Source organism: Neltuma alba, unplaced genomic scaffold (genome assembly GCF_004799145.2).
Source record: "Neltuma alba isolate B1F8T4 unplaced genomic scaffold, ASM479914v2 tig00003173_pilon, whole genome shotgun sequence".
In the NCBI taxonomy this organism is placed as follows: Eukaryota; Viridiplantae; Streptophyta; class Magnoliopsida; order Fabales; family Fabaceae; genus Neltuma; species Neltuma alba.
In genome coordinates, this window is record NW_021633172.1 from 4,471 (window position 1) to 23,528 (window position 19,058).

General features: G+C 35.5%; 1 long non-coding RNA gene across 1 annotated transcript; it reads right to left on the reverse strand.

Moving 5' to 3' along the window:
- Positions 1–17,399: 17,399 nt before the first annotated feature.
- LOC114740530 (uncharacterized) lies at positions 17,400–18,672 on the reverse strand. The gene is made up of 2 exons (XR_003739695.1): positions 18,191–18,672; positions 17,400–17,695 (listed from the first exon to the last, which is right to left on the reverse strand). It is a non-coding gene; the product is annotated as an uncharacterized LOC114740530 (long non-coding RNA).
- Positions 18,673–19,058: the final 386 nt, after the last annotated feature.

A 19,058-nucleotide genomic window follows, 5' to 3' on the forward strand; every position in this document is an offset into this window, starting at 1 on the left:
TCACGATGAAAAGCTGGTAACTCAACTCAATAATGTCAATTAGCTTTCCATAGTAAGTGACGCCTCCAAAGCGCATATCGCCATCACTACTGCTAGCATAACATCTCGTTCCGAATGTCCCGCAAACTCCAGAGTTTTGTGTGAGCAATCCCTGATCACGTCCAACCGTACAGAACTTGAAGCCGTTGACATTGTACGCGGTAAACCTTCGTGCATGGTCTAACGGACCGAGAGAAAGAGCTTTGAATTCATCTGTGTATGGGCTGTTGTCATTATGTATTCGACGTGTAAACCAACTGGGAAACTCTTTGTGGACTCTTTTATCAATGTCAGCAGAACGCACACGGTCCCGTAGCTGACGCCTGAGATAACTCCTAAACTCACTATAGTAAAGTGCAATTTGTTAGAAGAGTCAATAAGAAACAAATATAAAGTGTAAAAGCTAGTGAGCTTATATGATATATATACTTACTGCATGAAGGGTTCAACTTGACTGCAATTTATCAAAACGTGTCTGTGTGCCTGGAGTTTCTCTGTAGGAGTGAGTCTGAAGAATTCATATCCTCCAACTGGTTTCCCAACAGGAGGAAATAAAGTTGACGTGGAAGGACCAGGAGGAGAATCATCTGCGCGACGCGGGCGGTTAAAAGATGTCTCCATGTCATCAAAGTACCTCGAACAGAAAGTTAGGACCTCATCTCCGGAATAACCTTCTGCTATTAACCCCTCAGGCCATGCCTTATTCCTAACATATGATTTTAATTTTTCCAAGTACCTGTAAGTTAAAATTGCATTAATAATTACGAGTAAATGAAAGAATAATGTGAAATTTAAAGAGGCGGAAATAAAAGATAATCTAGTACCTCTCTATAGGGTACATCCATCGATAGTGAACTGGGCCAGCAACCTTTGCTTCTCGAACAAGGTGGACAGTCAAGTGAACCATAACAGTAAAGAATGATGGAGGAAATATCATCTCTAAGTGACAAAGTGTAAGAATAATTTTATTTTGGAACTGATCAAGCTCTTCCGCTACCAAGACCTTCGCACACAACTTCTTGAAAAATGAACGTAATTCTACCAAAACCACCGATACATCAGAAGGAAGTGTGTTTTTCAAGGCCAATGGAAGTAACTGTTGCATAAGAACATGAGAGTCATGACTTTTCAACTCAGTAACCTTTCGAGCCTGCAGATCGATACACCTTGAGATGTTGCTAGAATATCCATCTGGTACTTTTATGTTCTTCAACGTCGAGAGGAAGATATCCTTGTTATGCTTTGTCAAGGTGAATTTAGCTGGCTGAAACTTGTCGTTTTCATCAGGCCAAGCCTCTTCACGAATTCCCCAGGCCCGTAAATCTTTTCTAGCTACGAGATGGTCTTTGGACTTTCCAGCTTCATTGAGCAACGTATATAGCACATTATCGCACACATTTTTTTCAATGTGCATAACATCCAAACTGTGTCGTAGCAAATTAGATTCCCAATAAGGAAGAGTGAAAAATATGCTTCTCTTCCGTCATTGCATAGGTTGCGTATCAGATATCCCACGAGATCGTCGTCCCAATCGTTCGGGATCCACACTCTTACCAAACTCGACATTAACATCTTCTAACTGCCGCAAAATATCCATACCAGACAAAGTAACAGGAGGATCTCTCTTCTCCTGTTTCCCATCAAAGCGAATCCGTTGCAATCTAAGTCTGTGCTTGGAATCAAGGAACCATCGATGTCATATGAAGCACCACTTGCGACTGTGTGGAAGGCGACATGGCACAGAATCAAAATTGCACTCAGGACAGGCCAACCCAGTATGCACATTCCAGTCAGACAAAGTTCCCAAACCGGGAAAATCACTTATTGCCCACATCAAGGCTGCACGGAGATTGAATAGTTGCTTGTCATGTGAGTCATATGCCTCAACACCATTCGTCCATAGGTCGATCAATTCGTGTATCAACGGTTGCAGGTATACGTCAATATCATTTCCTGGTGCTTTCTTGCCAGGAATGATCATGGAAAGCAAAAAGGAGCTCTGCTTCATGCACATCCAAAGTGGTAGATTGTACGGAATTAACACCACCGGCCAGATACTGTAACTTGTGCTCATGTTTCCGAAGGGATTGAAACCATCGGTTGCCAATGCAAGACGTACATTTCTAGGATCATTGGCAAAGTCTGGAAATTTCGCATCAAATGCTTTCCACGCCTCCGAGTCTCGTGGGTGCCTTAACCTACCATCTAGATTTTCCTCAGTCGCGTGCCACCTCATATGCTGAGCCATTTTTGATGACATATATATTCTTTGCAACCGTGGTTTCAAAGGAAAGTATCTAAGAAAATAATATATTAAAAATTTAAAATACCGAATATTTAAATACTAAATATCGACTCAATTTAAAAAATTGATGACATAATCAATTGTTTTAAGAATTTCAAATATCGAATATTTAGAGACGGAACAAGTAACACACTGTAATAATTTGTACCTGAGAATTTTGGCCGGTTTCTTCTTTTGCTTCTTGCCCTTCCGTACCGACTTATAGCGTGACGTCTTGCATCTCGTACAAATCTCTTTGTTGGCATCATCTCCCCAGTATAGCATACAGTCGTTTGGGCATGCATCTATCTTCTTATAGTTCAAGCCAAGCTTGTTAATAATCTTTTTGCTTCGTAAAAAGATGGAGGGAATTCAGCTTGGGGGAAAGCATCTCCTAGTAATTCCAGCAACATGGACATTGCCTTGTCAGTCATACCGCACAAGCATTTGATGTGATACAGCCTCACCAAGAATGACAACTTCGAATACTTTGTGCACCTAGAATGAAGAGGCTTGTCAGCTTCGGTCATGAGGTCAAAAAATTCCCGAGCAGTTTCATTTCTTAGAAACTCCGGTTGAGGTCCCTCTACTTCATCTTCGTTGGGATTCAGGCTTTCGTGAACACCAAAAGCATCACGCACAGCATCATTCACGGCATCGGCTTCATCCACTCGAACTCCCATCCGTGAAACTACTGGAACTGACTCAGCACCCATATCTAGCCGTTCCCCATGTAGTTGCCAAAATACGTACTCTCGCGGAAAAGGCTTAAAGATTAAATGTTCCCTAACAATATCTTTGGGATGCCACTTTTTGAAATTACATTTAGGACAGGGACACTGAATCTTACCATTTACGGCAGCATTGGCGAAAGCAAAATCCAAGAAATAGTTTAGACCAGCCAAGTATTGTGGAGTCGACCGGTGCAAGTTGATCCACGACCTATCCATCACTAATAATGCTCAAATTTCGTGAAAATATGACACAGGAAGCTTAAAGAGAAGTTAAAATGGAATTCAGTTGGAGTGCTTCAGCTTATAAAGGAGGCTGTCAATGTAGTGGAACGGTCATTTTTTTGTAGCGGTTACAAAACCGCTACACATTTGTAGTGGTTTTAACGGTAAGTTTCATTTTCCAGCGGTTATTAACCGCTAGAAATTCAAAATATCGGTTACAAACCAATAGAAATTTCTATTGAAATTTCTAGCGGTTAGAAAACCGCTAGAAAATTATGTAATTTTCTAGCGGTTTTCTAACCGCTAGAAAGGTTCGCGTTGTAATGAAATTCGGTTAAATTTTCTGACGGTTTTAGAATCGCTACAAATGATATTATTTTTAAATATTAAATATAAATACTGCGCAATAAATTAATAACATTACAAAAATAAATATTTATTAAATTAATAAATGATTATAGAATTATTTTGATTAATTAACATGTTTAACGTGTTTAATAAATTGTAATGTTGATGTTGTAATAAATAAATAAATAATAAATAAATAAAGTAAATAAATAAATATAAAATTTAAATAAATATCTAAATAGTATATAAAACCATAAAATCAAAATTCTAATAAAATCCCATACAATGAAAGCAAGATAAATCATGGATGAGGGGCAGAAGCAGTATCATCGTGATCATCCTCTGCTGGATCCTCCAGCTGGGGGTGGGCAAGCCGCTCAACCTGCTGGGACTGGACTGGCGGATGGGGGGGTAGGGGCGGGACTGGTGGCAGGTGTAGGTCGGGGATCTCAGGAATCGAGATGTTTGGAGCTATACTGACCACCACATGATGCAGAGCCGTAGCAGCTGCCAAGAGCTGGTCAAGCTGCGTCTGGAGCTGACGATCGCGCTCCTGCAGCTGACGATCACGCTCCTGCAGCTGATGATCACGCTCCACATGTTAGATATGATTAGTTTTGATGATGTCAAATAATAGAGCAAAAAGTTTACATAAATTATTTATCTCATATTTTGACTAACTATCATACTTAATATCTTGAATAGTTTCCTCAAGAAAAGAAAAGAGTTATTATGTTGAACTTTGAATTGTCGAGAATGATCAAGAGGAAGAAGAAGAAGAGAGATTGAGAAAAGAAGAACTTGCAAGATCAAATGAAAATATCAAGATTCAAGTTCATAGATTTGAAGTTAAATGTTGCTATACTCAATCAGAAGTTTGGATGGCTCAGTCGGAAGCTAAAATATACAACCGGGAAGTTATACCATCATATATTGAGTCACCCTTCATATAAATATGGAAAATAAGCTTCAGAGGTGATTTTCATGGGCAATTATCGATCACTTGATCGATCATCCATTTATAGATCAAGTTATCGATAAAAACACATACTCTGTTATGCTCTGTTCTTCGTTCAGCTCTGACATAGGTTCGGTATTTCTTCAATATCTCTCAAATCACAAATCCGTTTGAGATGAAACTTGATTCCTATGAAACTAGACTCAGAACACGGTTCATGGACACAAAATTAACCTTCAAAGAGTTTCATATGAGAGAGATATGCAGTTCGAAAGATTGCAGTAAGGATTAACGCCTTTATTCCGACCTTTAGTCATTGTGATGAAGATAACTTTGCAACCACAACGAATTTTGGGGTGATTCTTGTTGCATTAGAAAGTAGACTCAAACAGCTTTCTGGGGATAGGTCATTTGCAAAATTTGGAGTTGAATTGGAAGATTTATGATCACCCAAAGTTGACCTTCGTTTTGCTGGAATCAGACTTCGAATTTATTGAGGCAAATACCAGAAGTTCTACACTGAATGATTAAGTTCTCAAGCAACATGCTACTCAAACATGTTATTGAGTAAAAGCTCTAGAAGAGATGAAGAAATGAAAAGCCATTATCATATGTTACTCGAGCCTGATCAAGCGACTACATACTCATCGAGTTACTGGTACTATCTTCTCAATTCCTCTCTTTTATCTTCATACATATTATTAAGGTTTTATCAGTAACATGTTGGATAAATGATTTTTGGATAACGTTATTAGTGAATATGTTTATCGATCACCTAATCGATAACTGTCAAGGTTTTATCGATCACGTGATAGATAATTTAGTCTGCTCAATAACTTGCTAGATTGATCGATCAACTGATCAACTAATCGATCATTGGTATTGCCGCTTAATATAAGATGTTGCGGGAAATAATCGATCACTTAATCGATCAGACCTTTATCGATAACTTGTTCGAATATTACATGTCTTCTTACTCGATATAGTGCTCTGTCAAAACCACTCGTTCAAATCCTTTTATCGATCAAACATTTATTGATCAAATGATCGATTATTATCTTCACTACATTAACTAATGTTAAACCATTTTTTCGATCACCTAATCGATCATTGACTTATCGATAATATGATCGATCATCCGAATTCCTGAAACTCATGTTTTCACAAAACGTGATCGATAATCAGTTTCTTTACCTTACAGGATTAAATTTCTTTTCTCACTTTATTGGATCACTTGTTCGAATAATCTTTGATCGATCACCTGTTCGATTAATCCACATAGTCTGTGTTTTTCACTGAATATATTCTTACTCATTGTTTATTGATAACCTTATCCATCATCCATTTATTGATAATGTGTTCGATCATCAATGACTGAAGTTTCATTTATGTAACACTTGGATTATCGATAATCTGTTCGATCAACAAGTGTTCGATCACTTGTTCGATCATGGAACGTTTTCCGTTTAAACATCAGTCGACTATGATGATTCTTAAAATCAATGATCTATAGTCTTTCAAGCTTTTCTCAGCCTTCTTTTTACACATAACTCTCTATTAAAAGGATACAAAGGCAAACGTAACTTAAAAAGGTTTATTCTTGCATAAATCATTTTTGGGTCACTGTATTCATGCATCATCCATTTATCGATAATTTGTTTGATCATCATATGATCCATAATCTATTCGATAATTGCATCTATCTGCTATGTCTCTTCTTCATGTAATTAATCGATAATATAATCGATCAAAGCTTTATCGATCAAGACATCGATCAAGTAAGTTCATCTTACTTTCTGAATATCTGATGATTGATTCCATGTTTTCCAACTTATTGTTTCTATGATTATCAGATACTTATCACTTGATCTGAGAAACATTATTTCAGATAAAGAGCCACAACGAATTTATGATGTGAAGAATCGACGTTCATCAGAAGCTTCCAACGGCTAGTTTCAACGGTCATATTCTTCAAGCCAAACGGGAAGAAAGTGCTCAACGGTCAAGTACCCAATATCATCTATAAATAGAAGAGCATTCAAAACAAAAAAAAAAAAAAAGAGTCTGAGCTTACAACATCAAGTGCTAAAATGCCGAAGCAATGTATTCTCATTTAGAGCTCCGAAAGAAAACTCCCTGTCTCTGTACTTCATAGATTAAAACTTATGTATTCGTAAGATAGAGAGGAGAGTTTCCCAAACGTGCTTAAGAGTCGTCTATCACTTCTTTGAGAGAAGAAATATTCAATCTTCATTATCATTATTAGATTGTATCCTTACGGTGAGTAAGGGGGAGTATTTACCTCGGTGTGAGGTTACTGTTGAATAGACTGGTTAGTCTAAGGATTGTAAGTGGCAACACAAGTGCCCGAATCAAACTTGTGGTTGTAGTGGTTCTCAAGTACCCGTGTTAAACTTGAGGGAGATAGTCGATTGAAAATCTCAGGGGGAGCCTGGGGACTGGACGTAGGTCAGTGAGGACCGAACCAGGATAAATCACAGTTTGCATCTTCTCTTCCCTTACCTTTTTATATTTCCAGCTAAACATTTTACTACTGTGATTATACTTATGTCGATTCATTGTTTTTATATTCAGAATTTCTTATGAATTTAATTATATTGCGAAAAGGTTTTTGATTTTAATTAACACCCAATTCACCTCCCTCTTGGGTGATCAGCCATTCTAACACCACAATCCTGGCCTCCATCCTGGCCTCGAACTCTTGTCTGAGCTCCTCTCGCAATTCCTCTGAGGATGAGGAACCCGGCCGCTTCGCACTCGCCTGAGAGCTCCCGGCAGTATATGAAGGGCCAGCGCCACTTGAGCGGGGCAACCTAGTCGGTGTAGGTCCAAGTCCAAGCCCGCTAACTCGACCAGGGTGCTGTGGCCGGCCACGACCCGTTAAAAGTGCGGTGGTGGGATCCAAGGCAGACCCCTGAGACTCACGCAACTCGGAATCGACCTGAGTCATCCGTGCCTACCAAAATTAATATAAAGAAGTTAATTATAATATAATGATATCTACACTGTGATATTATATTAATATTTAATTTATTACTTACCGCTATCTCCTCAACCCCATCCGACGCACGCCCGTCTCGAGGTCTATACACCATCGGCCACATCTCGCCATAAGTGGCTGTGTATCCCCGCTCCTGCCGTATCTTTTCCCTCTGTAAATGAAATCAAAGAAATAATTAGTTACAAATTACATACATATACATATTTAATAAATTTATTTCAAGTACTCACAATCTCATCATAAGTGATCGCAAAGCTCCTGGATCCAGCCCTATGACATATCGTCTGATGCCTGACGCTCCTAGCATTTCTCCTAGAAAGAGCCTGAAGCAAAATGTAAAAAAATTAAATTAAATGAGTCAAGTCGAATAAAAAATAAAGAAATTATAATTAATACAATATTATCATACCATCTGGTCAGCCGTCATCCTAAAATAGACGTAACTGGACCAGTCTTGCTCCGGGACTCCACCAGGTACATCTGCCAGTATTTCCTAGAGGGGCCTCGTCCCGTCACCTTTCTTCTCCCTCCACAGGTCGGCCCTCCTGTTCTTCTATGCCATCCCAAGCCTCTTGATCGTGTCAGTCCTCAACTCCTCCCCCAGAATAAATTTACTCTATGATTAAAATAATAAATTAACTAAATAACAAATTATAAACAAATAATTAAGCAATTTCAATAAAAATATTTAGTTTTTAACTAATTTAAGAATATTATAAATAAAATATAAATTAATCAAAAACAAATAATAATTAAACAATTAAGTAATTTAAATGAAAAAATATTTTTACTCAACTAAATTTAAAATTATTACAAGTAATAAATTAATGAAATCAATAACAAATTATTTTCATTTAACTACTTTTAAATAATTTAAATAAAAAATATATATATTCATTTAACTACTTTTAAAAATATTATAAATAACAAACAAATTAAATAAATAAAAAATTATAATCAAACAATTAAATTATTTGAAAACAAAATATATAATCATTTATTTAAATTAAAAAAAATTATAAATAACAATTTTATATTACCTTTATCATTTTCCAACCTTGCTGCTTCTTGTCTGAGGTGATCTTCTTCCAGTCCTGCACGTAGATGGGGAACGGCGTCCACTGCTGACCAAGGAGGCGCACGTACTTGTTGTACAACTGGCCACCTTTTTTCGTCGGTTGGCCCAACTCATTGAGCGGCACAACCACTCGTCCGCTCGTCATCATAGACAGCTCTCTGGCTGTCAGCCTCCGATAGGACCTGTTCCCCTCAGTGTCTGTAAAATTTAATTAAGAAATAAATTATATATCAATAAATTAATACAATTTCTATATAAATTAAATACTGATCAAAATTTTAAAAAGTTAAATAAATACTTACCGACAAATTCCACCTCATAACCAGCCTAACGTCTCGGAGCAGGACGCTGCGCAGCCTGGGGATTCTCATTCCCCTGATCCTGCTCCTCCTCCTCCTCCTCGTCAGCAGCATCAGCATCAGCATCAGCATGGGGTTGCTCATCCCCAGTAAAATGAGCCTCCTCAGTCCGCTCAATATCATTCTGCTCCATAAAACTGAGGATATCCTCCTCGCTGAGATCGTAGTCATGAATGCTGGGTAATGGCTCACCAGCATCATGATGAACCTCACTGGGTCCAGCTCTCTCAGGATCAACTGGGTCCTTCCCGTGCCGACGACTCATCCTAATAACAACAAATAGTAATTATTTATAAATAAAATAAAAAAATTATTTATAAGCCACAACATAATAAATTAAATAAAATAAAACATAAAATAAAAATTATTTATCAATAAATTACTATTTTTACCTGAAAATAAGGATCTGCAACTGAATCAGAACTCGAATATGTTTTGTGGAGAAAATTCAGCAGAGCTTCGCTTCCAGAACGATTGAAGAAGTGAAAGGGGGGGTTTATATAGGCTGAGAATTTCTAGCGGTTTTCGCCAAAACCGCTAGAAATTTCTAGCGGTTCTGGACAAAACCGCTAGAACATCCTAACAGTCACAAGTGCCTCGGGAATTGACAGAAATTTCTAGCGGTTCGGGTAAAAACCGCTAGAAATTAGTAGCGGTTTATACCCGAACCGCTAGAAATTTCTAGCGGTTTATAGGGAAACCGCTAGAAATTGCTAAACTCCTCGGGAAATTAAAATATTTCTAGCGGTTCATGCATCAACCGCTAGAAATTTTTAGTATCTAGCGGTTTATTGGCCTGAACCGCTAGAAAATAAACGCTACAAATTTGGCGCCAAGTTCCTGCCAAAACCCGGGAAATTTTCTAGCTCTAAATTTCTAGCGGTTAGATGGTAACTGCTAGAAATGTGCGGGCAATGGTCAAACCGTCGGCAATTTGCAGCGGTTTTTCTAAAAACCGCTAGAAATGTTGGAATTTCTAGCGGTTTTGTTGAACCGCTAAAAATGTTCCGCTGCTAATTCATCATTTTCTTGTAGTGAATAGTATTTGTCATCTGTAAGAATATAATATATACACGCACACACACTCCCTTTAGTCCAGGATATAGGATAGAATTTATGAAGATAAGACTCTTCCCAATAATTTTGACTGGAGGGACCAATGCCGTTGGGGTGAGTAGGGTATATTTGGTTGATGATTATCCATCAAAATGAGTATGTTCGGTTCTTTAAGATTCGATGATTAATTATGGTATGGTAGCCCACTTCTGGATGGGGCTGGACCCAACCTCTCATTACTTCTAAGAGGCTAAGTTATTAAATACGTTTTCTGATCCTCAGGCAGGGTATGGTCTTTTTATTTAATATAATTCAATGCCAGGTCCAAACTTGGGATCCCATCCAAATATATCGGGCAGCGTTTCCACCGGGGAAACTAGCAGTTGGCATTTATAAAAAATTGATATTTACACTGTGTGGGGTGAATAGGGTATGGGTTGGTTGACGGATATCAGCGAACATGATATGTTTAAATACTAAAACATGTAAAATAAAACTATATCATCTATATAAAGTTTCTTAAAATGTAAAAAATAGTAAAAATAGATATTTTCAGTAAATGTTCATCTATATATATCTTTGTTTATTTGAACAAAAAATTAGGATGTATATATATTGAAAATCTATATCCCTCATGTACTTAAACTATTATTTATTAAAATTAAATGCAAATTTAAAAATTAAAATAAATTCACGAAAACGCTAAATGTATACAAAAAGTTACGTTGAAAAAATTAAGTAAAGAAAATGTTAACCGATATAGTTATAAGTACCATGTATTGTTTTCTTGAAAAGCCATTTTAACCTGAAAAAAATATTTTATTAAGCTAATGACGTGTATTTTAAATACATAGATACATATGTACCTACATATGTATCTACATGTATTTTATTAAGCCATCAATTAAGCTAATGACGTGTCTTTTAAATACATAGATACATATGTACCTACATATATATAATATATAATATATTGATGTGTTTAGAGCTTTAATTGTCTTGGGGGAGGGGTTAAACCATTGAAATGGAAAGGGGGAAGATGTAAGAAGAGTCTGAAAAGCTCAAGTTGGCAAGTTGAGTTTGAAAAGGGGCCGTTTGAGTAGGAATGTCAAACATTATGACTAATGGAAAAATCACTTTAGAAGATTTACTCCTGAGTGAGGTTAACGATATTCACATCTAACACGATTATAGAATAATTGCAATTAATATGTGCATGAGATTTTTTTTTTTCCAAAGTACAAAAGTTTCCTCGCAGCGCTTTTCAATTTCTCAAAATCTTTCGAGACATTATTCCTTGAGTTTTTTTTTTTTTATTGTACATCTGCCGAAATTAGGTAATGCAAGTTTTTTGCTCCGTCCCCAACTACCATCAATTGCTTTTTTTTTTTTCCTCACCATGCATTATCCAACACTTGTAGCTTTAATTGATTTCAGCAATCACTAAATTCAATCAACCAAAATCCAAAATAGATAAACATCTCAAAGCCTAACACAAAATTCAAAATCCAGAGTCAAAGAACCCAAAACACAGCTTCCCACACTGGGACTACTGACAACTGCTGCTGGTGCTTGACAAACAGCAAAAAATTTACAGTGCAATCAGCCTACAATATGCTCATACAGGACACCTGTGAGGATGAAAGCTCCTTTTGGAATCTTGCTTGGCAGTGGTCAGGACCCCAACGTATTCGTACCTTTCTCTGGCTTGTGCTCAAAAACAAACTCCTAACCAACCAGGAGAGAGTTAGAAGACACAGGGTTGTGAGTGGAACCTATAATATATGTGGCAATCATGCATCATCATGCTGGAAACTTATTGTGCCACCGTCGCTGCAATCACGTTTCTTCAATCAAACTTACATTGACTAGCTGCTGGAAAATCTTTGGACAAGGAACAACAACACAGCATGGTGCATTACGTTTGGAACTCTTTGCTGGAAGCTATGGAATGCTTGAATCAGCAAATCTTTTGTGATGATACTGCTCAACCTCACCGCCTGGTTAATCAAGTGCTATCTCTCGGTGATCACATCTTGAACGCTAGAAATTTGTTTATGCCTTAAGTCTAGATTACATTTCAACCCTGTTTTGTCTTGTTTGCTAATTTTTATTGTACTGTTACTCTGAGTTAATAAAACTTCCCTTTTCACTTGAAAAAAGAACCAAAAACACATAAATCCAATGGTCAAAAATAGGGAAAATGAAGGAAAAATCTTAACTCACCGTGAGGAAGATTTGAAGACATGAAATGGGGAAAAAGAATCCACGAACTTCTTAACCTAGAAAGTCACAAACACAATCAAAGGTGGGGAATGGAACGCGAAAACAGCAAACCCGGTAACGAGTGAGTAAGAAGTAATGGTGGGGATGCCCGAATGGAGTGATCAGACATAAAAGGAGCAAAGGACAAAAGGCAACATAATAATCTAAATCTGAAACGAAAATGAGGTCTATTAGAGATTTTAAATTAAAATGTACTACGTCTGGTCCTAATTATAAGACCTCATACTAGGACTGGAGGTAGTACATTTTAATTTAAAATCCCTAATAGAATTTAAAATCTCTAATAGACCTCATCTACAAACAAGGTTTTATAATTAGAATCAGAGACAGTGCTACTTAACAGTTTTTTCTAAATATTACCTTTAGTTTTTAATATAAGACCCGGTTAACTAATTTGAACATATTAACAAAGTTAAAAATTACTTAATTATAGTACACTTCTCTGGTTCTATTTATAGGACAGAGACAGAAAATATTTTTGTCCTATTTATGGGGTACTGAGAGAATTTTTTTGTATGAATGTACAATTTTACCTTTCATTTATTATTGTGTTGGCTTTGTTTACATAAGATATAATGTATATTAAATAAGGATAAAGTTGAAAAGTTGTTGAATTTTAAATGAGAGTAAATAAAATTTAAGGTTTTTCTTGGTTTGTGTGAAACGTATTGGAAGTGATTTATAAATAGAACCAAAAAAGTATGTTAAATGATCTCTCTAAAATACATATGTGTATCATTATATCATACATCAATTTATAAGTGAGGTGAATTAGTTTGGAGAAAAATGATAAATATAATATTTTAAATTAAATTATTAAACTTTCTTAATCTCCTCAAATTAGTCAGATGACTCTTGTATTAAAGACATGAAGTAATAACTATCAAGTAGTCTTTGTTTAACAGTTTTTTTCCCCTAAAGAAACCATCAAATAGGTGCTTAAGTTACTTTACAGTTCCTTATAAAAAAATCGTTGAGTATTTAACTTTTTATTATTCAACTAGCTTGCAGAAGGAAACTCAAAAGCATAATGAAGAATAGATTCAGGCTCCATCGTGTTTTCGTTTCATGTTGATGGCTATTTTACGGCTTAAGACCTTTCCAGTGGCCTATAATTTTTAATAACGTGATATTGCAAACTTCTTGATGCAATAGTAGTAGTAATAATAATAGTAACAATAATAATACTCTCTGCGTTATCTTTCTTTCTTTCTTTCTATTTTGCCTTTTTCGAGTGCATTATGAAATGTTCCATATGCATGGATGTTTATTAAGAAATTATTTGTGCCCGAATTTTTTATTTATCCCCTCAAAAATATATAAAGTACTCCTTCTGGTTCACTCAGAAAAAAGAAAAAGAGAAAGAAGTACTCCTTCTAGTCTCCTTACATAAAGTGTCTTTTTAATAAATAAAAGGCTAAAGCCGATTCAAATTATAAGGTGCCTAGTCAAAATAGAAAATGATGTTCCATTTTTATCCTATAACTTTAATAGCTTTCTCGTAACCTGATATTATAGAGTATCCCTTTAATTAATAGAGCTGATAATTAAAATATTGAGATGATTTTAAACCAATAAAGCAATTAACATTTTTTCTCAATAATCTCCATGAAGAATGTCTAAAACACTTTATATAAAGCACCGGAGGAAGTAATTAGGAAGTTGAATGAAATGGACAGCAGCCGAATAAATAACTGAGGTACATTCTTGTAAACATAATGTTAAATATTTTTTTTTATAAGCACACATATGTATCCTCCTATTATAGAAGTAATATTATTTAGAACATTTTCAGACACATATGAGCACATCACCTAATGATAATTTAGACTTTGGTTTGTTATGTTATGAGAGACTAGTCTCTTTCGACAAACTCAACCTTTGTTAGTCCTTTTTTTTTTTGGGTACAAACCTCATTGGTCATATCAAATATTTTTTTAGGAACATGTATTTCTTTTTGAAAACAATCATATTCAAGACATTATTGGGCAATAAATATATACGCCTCTTTCAACGGGAATTTGAACTTGTTTTTTTGGTACAAAAATTTTAGGCAGGGGTTCAGGCTCAACCTAAGCTAAGGGCAAGGCACTTGAATAGCTCCTCCTAGGTGGTACCAATGTTGGGCTGGGCGAATCTACATTATACCTTCAGGCATTAACCTAGGCACCTCCATTATAGGATGTATCCCCAAGCGCCGTGACAGGGAATTGAACCCCCTTCCTTTTGGGTTAGAGGGTGTAGTTCCTACCCCTAAACCCATGGATGATGGGTGGGGATTGAAACTTTAATTCATCACGTTGTAAGGACTAGTTCTTTCTGCTAAACTCAACTCCTATTAGTAGTCTTTGTTTTTTTTGCTAAGCATGAGTATCCTTCTAGTGAAGGCAATTTTATTTGAGGTATTATTGGACATTAAATATGACACTTCTTCTATCAAGAATTAAAATCTTGATTTGTCGTATTATAAGATATTAATTTTTTTTTGTTAAACCCAACCCCATTAGTGGTGGTCACATTATATATCATTGTTTATAACGTTGCTTCTAGGCTTTTTATCAATAGTCGGCCCAAGTCCATCCAAACCCACTAATGCTGACACATTGCCGCCATCTTTTATTGGATTGATTTCAATACATTGCTTTTGGGCTTATGATTCTGTAGTGTTCACCCTTTAAGTTTGACCTTGCTAGGGGCTAGCAAGACATCAAACTGATGCCCGGGGCTCTCAAGCATTACCGCGCGATAAATTTTACTTCCTCATATTTTTAATATAAAAGTTATTTAACTAATCTAAGTAGATTAAAAAAATTAATTAAGTTAAATATTTATAACAAATATGTGTTGATTTTCTTAAAGTATCCTTTTTAATTATGACTATCCTTAGATGGAAACCCTTTAATATGTATAATTTATAAAGATACTTTAGAAAATGTCATATAAATTTAGGAGACAAAGTAGATTGAGGTTTTATACTTAAAACCAAATCTAAATTCAAATTAGCTTTTATATTAGAGATAGGAGGTAGTATTACAAACTAGCACCTAAGGTTAAGACATCTAATTCCCCCCTCCCCCCCTAATTTTTATCTATTTTTCTTCTTGTCTATCTAAGACTTAAAAATATATCCCAATAGATTTAATGTGGATCTATTCATTATTCAGGGAATTTTGTACCTTTTTTTTAAAATATCTTTTCATGTTTCGCATAAAGTTTACTAGTCAGTAAAAGGTAAAAGTCTCTTAAAAAATGCAAGTTAATTAGTTTTGTTTACTATTTAGTTCCTGCTCTTCTGATCTCGTTCATTCATTCTTAAGTACTTGGATTCTTTTCAATTCATCCTCTGCGTCCTTGTGTAGCTCAGGACCTTTCCCAAGAGCGTGTGTATATATAATCACAAATTGCAGAAATCTGTATGTTGCACATTAAATATCAATCTATCAAAAAATCTTATATATCAGTACACAAATTACAACATATCAAATGAATCCCCAAGAAAAAATGATTAAAAAAATAAATAATGAACTATGCCTAATTGCCCTTTATTAGATACAAACATTAAATTAAACACCAATAGCAAAAGGCGCCCCAATGCGAGGCAACCAGGTGCGACGAGAAAGGAAACTAGCAACACTGAATCGGTTTGCCTCATTTCGACTACTTATGGCACGAAAGCCATGCCATTTTTCCCTACTTTTTGTTGATGAAACAGTCTTGAGCAAAATCATCATCGCCTCATGGAGACCATCCCTATGGATTCACGAATCCCTCAATGTAAGTCTTCATGACAACTGCTCTTGCATATTGCAGTGTGACCTACCCAAATATGTTTCAAATGAGTGTGAAACTCGCTTGAAATCTGATGCTGCTCGAATTTGGGAACTGATTATTGATATTCCGGTGTTCTGAAACGAGTCGCCTCGTCTTTGCACTGTGATTATGTTTGCTTGCCCTGCAAGCGGTTTTCTTACGAGAATCCTGCAGTTTTGAAAAACAACTGCTGCATTGCCCCAAATGAAATCTACTGTGCCAAAAATTCTACAGTCTCTATAGAATCGACATTGTGCATGAGCCACTAGAGCGCCTTGATAGCCTTCATCGATAGAAGACGAAGAGGTCGAAGGCTGATTGGAGTGAAACTACTTGACCTTTTTTAAAGATCCCTCATGTTTCTAGCACTACAAAAAAAAACATGTGATTAACAATAGAATTTAGAGATGGAACTTTTATTTAACAACAAAAATAGTGATGAAATTTGTTCCATTACAATTTCATTGCTAATTAGTGACGGAATGACGAAAAAATTTCATTCCTAATTAGCGACAAAAATTGTCTCTAACTTGGTGACGGAATTTTTTCATTGCTAATCCTATTTTTGTAAAAAAATATTTAAAACGCCACATGGCACCTTCATTAGCTGCTGCTACCTTATCATCGATGGCCACCGTCAGCCACCTTTAAGTATCACTGCCACATCAATTCTACCACCACATGTCACCACCTCATGTCCACGTGTCGTTACCACCTCACCATTGCCTACCACATGTTGCTATTTCACATGCCACCTAGTACCACTACTTGTCGCCATTATATAATTCCTCCTTAAAGTGACTTTTCTACAACTCAAACCTGGGATCTCATGCACACACACCCTTTTACCAGTTCAACTGCAATAAGCCCATTATTTTATGCAAAATAATATATATATATATATATATGTGTATATATGTATATATAGATATAGATATATAATTTTTTTTTTACCCAAACTGTAATATCCTACTCTAAGAACTCAAATCGGAGCAAATTTAATAACTATGGTTGAGAGTTTACACTTCAAAAGTTGAAATTTTTAGAACTTATTATCTTTGATTCAAGACTCATGATTTCATTTTCCTAATTAAGACCCATATTTGTTCTCAATTTGTATGTTAAAAATATTTATTTATTTGCTATTCCGTTTCAGCTCTATTCAGTCATAAATTATACATCTCAAAACTTTAGATGTATACATTACATAGGAAATAACTAAATCATTCATATCATCACGCATATATAATATCAATATCTATACACATACACAAACTAAACCCACAGCTATGCAAGAACTAACCCTAGCTACTCCTCCTTATGGAGGTACGTACAATTATAGCCGTACAGTTTACATGCTTCAAAAATAGGGAAAAATATAAACACATAATATATTAATTTTTCACATTGACCAATTAGTTGTTTAAATCCTTCTTCTCTTCCACCTTAGCTTAGCGAAGCTCCCACCAGCTTCTTTTTTCCCTTGGATCAACTGGGCCCTACGGTTACATAGAAAAAAAGGGGTAAGATTCAAACAATCCTAGTAGAAGTAATCATATTCCATATATTAACATGTGGTAAAAACTGAGCATGCAAAACAAGTCACAGAGAACAACACATTTAACTGAATCTCATTTAACAATTGGCATAGCTGAATAACTGAGCAGCTGCATAACTGATTAACTGAACTGTATAACTGAGTAGCTGCTAACTGATTAACTGATGACTGATCATATGCATAATTGAATAACTGAACATATGCTTAACTGCATAATTTGAATAACTAAATAACTGTGCAGCTGCTATCTAATTAACTAAACAACTGTGCTAACTGATCAACTGTTAAATGCGCATATATTGGACAGCAAGATGTATACATATGGCCATGGCAATAACTGGTAAGGCAATTTATATGTTCTCATGCTTAACTATAACATTATGCACAAACAGACATGCAACCAAAACAAAACATACAAAATAATAATTAAAGCTACCTTTTGTCTGCTCTCTTGTGCAGGTACCGTGCTCCAGGTTTCTTCTTAATAAGCTAGGACACCAATTAAATCTTGACATTACAAGTACATATATAAGGTCAGTTAAAACTAGGGTTATGGTTAACCCATAACTAACTAAATCTCCCTATAACCCCCACTCAAGCACTCTCCTCTCTTAAAGTGGTTGGTCATCTTGGATAAAACTTTATCTTTATATTTCTAAAGGTCTCTAAAACTTTCCCTTTCTCATGTTTCCCTTAGCTACTCATTCTATTATGATTTGTTAACACTTTAAACATAGATTATCCATCTATGTCAATCACTTGCACCATTTAAAATTATTATCAACTAACATGCGTTCAGCCATTCAAACAATTTGTTAACCAATCAAAATAACAAACAGCCATTTCATAGCACATTTTAATGCCTCCAAAACTAAGCAATAAAAGTAACATCTTAACACACTTGAATTAATCACAAGGAAGCATTAAGCACATCTATTATATATATATTTTCACAAATGTGATCAATTCAGTATAATTCGTCTCTTCTAACAACTTAAAAATATGATGTAGATAGCTAGCAATTTAGTTAATCAAAAGAGTTATCAATCATTTTTCATAGTAATCATCTTCTCACGATTAAAACATATTAGATCATGTAGTCAATTTTCCAACTTCAACTTCATAAACATTATCTCAAACCATTATAACTATCCTTAATTAGTGCTTGATTCTCAAGGTCTTAGCAGAATTCTTCCTAGCTTAGTTTTCTATCATCATATACTAGCTATCATTTAACGTTGAGTAACTTGTTAGCATTCTAAAATTTTACTGCATCAATAACAGAACTTAGTCATCATTGTTAT